Consider the following 4,295-nt stretch of genomic DNA (forward strand, 5'->3'; position numbering starts at 1 on the left):
ACACTCTCCATTTCCATCCACGTTGCTACAAAGGGCCATATTTCATTCTTTCTCATCGCCACATAGTACTCCATTGTGTATTTAAACCACAATTTCTTTATCCATTCATCAGCTGATGGACATTTAGGCTCTTTGCATCATTTGGCTATTGTTGAGAGTGCTGCTATAAACATTGGGGTACAAGTGCCCCTATGCATCAACACTCCTGTATCCCTTGGGTAAATTCCTACTAGTGCTATTGCTGGGTCATTGGGTAAATCTATATTTAATTTTTTGAGGAACCTCCACGCTGTTTTCCAGAGTGGCTACACCAATTTGCATTCCCACCAACAGTGCAAGAGGGTTCCCGTTTCTCCACATCCTCGCCAGCATCTATAGACTCCTGATTTGTTCATTTTAGCCACTCTGACTGGCGTGAGGTGGTAAGCATTTTTGTTTTTGTTTTTGTTTTCAAATAATTGGTACATGCACATGAAACAAACTTCAAAAAGTAATGAAGCATGTACAGTGAGAAGGAATTAATTTTTCCAACTTGGCTCCCAACCGCCCCCCGTCCATCACAGAGACAAGCCTGTTTTCACTTTGTTTCATATCCTCCCACAGTTAATCTTTAAATATGTATAATATGTACGTATATATTATATATAATGTAAGCATATGTAGTATTTGTTATATATATTCTTCAAGTTAAAGCATATACATGTTATTTTAAAAAACAAAAATGCGGGGCGCCTGGGTGGCGCAGTCGGTTAAGCGTCCGGCTTCAGCCAGGTCGCGATCCCGCGGTCCGTGAGTTCGAGCCCCGCATCGGGCTCTGGGCTGATGGCTCAGAGCCTGGAGCCTGTTTCCGATTCTGTGTCTCCCTCTCTCTCTGCCCCTCCCCCGTTCATGCTCTGTCTCTCTCTGTCCCAAAAATAAATAAACGTTGAAAAAAAAAAAAAGACATTATTTAAAAAAAAAAAAAAAATGCAAATGATAGCATTCAACATAAACTGTTTATTTTACATATTGCCTTTTTTTTAACAATATGTATTACGTCAGTATATATGGGCTGCCTTATGCACCCTAATGGCTACATGGCATTCCATGGCATTTAGGTACCATAAAGTCATTTAACCAGATTCCTTTTGATGGGCATTTAAGACATTTCCAATATTTTACTATTAGAAAAGTGTTGCAGTGAGTGTCCTATGCACATGTCATTTTGCATGTATGCAAGTATGTTCATAGGGCAAATTTCTAAAAGTAGAATTGCTAAGTCAAAGATATGTACATTTATATATACTCAATTTTGACAGTCACTGCCAAAATGCTCCACATGGAGGTATTCTCAGCTCATGTTCCCACCAGCAATATATGAGAGCATCTATTTCCCTATACTACACTATTTGACTTTAGCCAATCTGTAGATGGAGTATTAAGTCTCTATGGTTTGTATTTGGATAGCCAACATTTTTATTTTTTTTAATAATTCTTTAAAGTTTATTTTTATTTGAGAAAGGGATAGAGAGCAAGCAGAGGAGGGACACAGAGAGGGAGACAGAATCCCAACCAGGCTCTGCATTACCAACACAGAGCTCGATATGGCGCTCGAACTCATGAACTGCAAAATCATGACCTGAGCTGAAGTCAAGAGTAGGACACTTAACTGACTGAGCCACGCAGGCGCTCTTGGATAGCCAACATTTTTAAATGCAGGGTATTTCATGAAAGAAAAAAAGATAGGGTTCCAATTCCCCTTTTTAAAAGTCTGAAATCTAGTAATTCTACACTCACATTCCCAGATGGTTAACAGCTGACTAATGACTAGTGTCCAGAGATAAGGCATGTGTACTCAATATTGTGCCCTGCCCCCACACAAACATGCAACTCCATATTCTTCCCTAATCCCAAAGCCAGAAGCCACTTACCATTTATCATTTTTCAGTACAGCCTCATTTACTAATTTCTATTACTTTTCTGGCTTTAGATACTTGACTTTTCAACTTGTCTAGAGAAAAATTAATAATAAAAGAGGGGTGCCTGGGTGTCCGACTTCGGCTCAGGTCACGATCTCGCGCTCCGTGAGTTCGAGCCCCGCATCGGGCTCTGGGCTGATGGCTCAGAGCCTGGAGCCTGTTTCCGATTCTGTGTCTCCCTCTCTCTCTGCCCCTCCCCCGCTCATGCTCTGTCTCTCTCTGTCTCAAAAATAAATAAACGTTAAAAAAAATAATAAAAGAGAAAACGAATAAAGCAAAAAAATAAATACAGTAGGTAAAAGAGACTGAATGGTAGGCGAATATAGAAGAAAGGTATGTTAATACAGTTCATGAACAACAAATTTCAGGCTCTTATGAATGATCAATCAGTCATTCCTCTAGAATTTTATTATCAGATTATTCACGCAAATTTAATCCAGCATTGAATTAATTTTGTGCCTCTGGCACAAACATCTCAGAGTACCTGAAAATTGGGGGGACAGCTCTGGATGTGAATCTAATCTTATAACAAACTTCTCTGGCTTTCTAGAAGGCAACTATCTTCTAAATACCCAGGTGCAGGAAGCATCACATTGCTTTATTTTCCTAAATCAGATTAAATTTGGAGTCACACCCATCCTCACACAGGAAAGAAAATCAGCAGGTGTTAGTTGTCATGGGGAGACAACTGAGGAAGTCCTCCCTGAGGTGAGTTGATGCTGCCCTGATAACTTGGAGAAGGACTCCAGTCTGCATTCTGTCATTGTCTAAAACCTGTGATGTCCCCTGAAGACCAGCAATCCACTCCCTTCATGGTAATTATGGACACAGGGAATTTTTGCCATGATTCACTTTACTTTCCCCCACTGACAAAACAGAGGCAGGAGGAGACGTTCTAACTGAGGCCTTTAGAAATAAATTGCTGGCTACTCCTCTCTTGTTCAGGGAAAGGAAATGCTTTATTCTTCCTTTTTTAATTCACAGTGGGGAAAAAAACCAGATCTCTTTGGCTTTGATTTTCTCAATAACTCAGGCTGCTGCCAAAGGAAGAAAGTTCTCTGTAAATTCTGCAATTTAAAAGAAGATTACGTCTTTTTTAGATTGGATCCATAAAATAGATCAGGTCCTAGATTAACCAGGCCAATCTAGAGAATATTTAAATTGCTCTATATGACCCTCACTGTCAAGAATCCTTGGCTGTGCACTGGGCCCTTTTTCTGTAGAACTATTTTTGGAAATACATCTAGCCTGGATCTGAGGGTCACTATCTTGAAATTTTTGCCACGTATTAATCTCTTCAATGCTTATCTGTCATTTAATCCATTCTCTTCATGACTGTAAAATGATCTGTTTGAAATAAAAGATAGTTACATTTACTATCCTCAAGCTTTCAGTTGAAGGGAGGAATGTGGAGGGGAGGGGAGGACAGTTAAATTCAGGTTCAATTAAAACTGGGAACCAGATATGAGTCAGAAAAATCATTACTCATACGGATTTTCCTTCTTTTCACTACAGACAGACTGCCAAATACATATGTATCCAAATAAGTCTTCCTTTCCTGAAATAAAGTTACTACAGAAAAATAAATCCCAGCGCAAAGAATAAGGATATACATGACAGTTTACCTATTTTCATAAGATCTCAGCAATTGACTACAATCGAATACTTTGTTCAATGCCCATTTCCCCCAATATTTTGTGATATTTCTAACAAACAATCTGAAATTCTTGAGACCAATAGGAAAGAAGGTATTTTTTCCAATAACTAAAAATTTATCCAATATTACATTTAAACTAGTTTTAGTTATAAGATTAGTTGGTTCTCAAAAGTCCATTTTATTGTTTCTGCTTTGGAGAAAAGTGTACAAAGTTGGAATCCTATTTACATCTCATGTAGGAGAACAGTTAAGGCTATAAAAACTCAACCCTGTACCTTGCCCCCTCAAGTGTAAGCCTGCATCCAGAATTCCAGCTTTGAGAATGTTAAGTTGGATTTGCAGTGATTGGGTCTCCAACAAGGCATTTAATATTTTGATGAGAGACTTTTGCACTAATTTAATGCAAAATGGTTATAGATAAATAATTTTTACAGAAGGAGGTTTTCCAGAAATAAAGTTGTTTTTAAATCAGAATGATGTCATAGTAAAGCTGTATATCAAGAACAATTACTTAACATGTGGTCTGTGAAAATTAAACCCATTATAGATTTTATGCGATGAGTCACCACAGTTATAGTCACTGAATAGTGTCAACAGTGCAAATTTTGAACAGAATTTCCAGTTCATAGAAATTTTGGCACCTTTTATACATAAAACATTTCAGATTTCTCCATGTCCCA

The sequence above is a fragment of the Herpailurus yagouaroundi genome, unplaced genomic scaffold, assembly GCF_014898765.1.
Source record: "Herpailurus yagouaroundi ecotype Mexico unplaced genomic scaffold, PumYag 29, whole genome shotgun sequence".
In the NCBI taxonomy this organism is placed as follows: domain Eukaryota; kingdom Metazoa; phylum Chordata; class Mammalia; order Carnivora; family Felidae; genus Herpailurus; species Herpailurus yagouaroundi.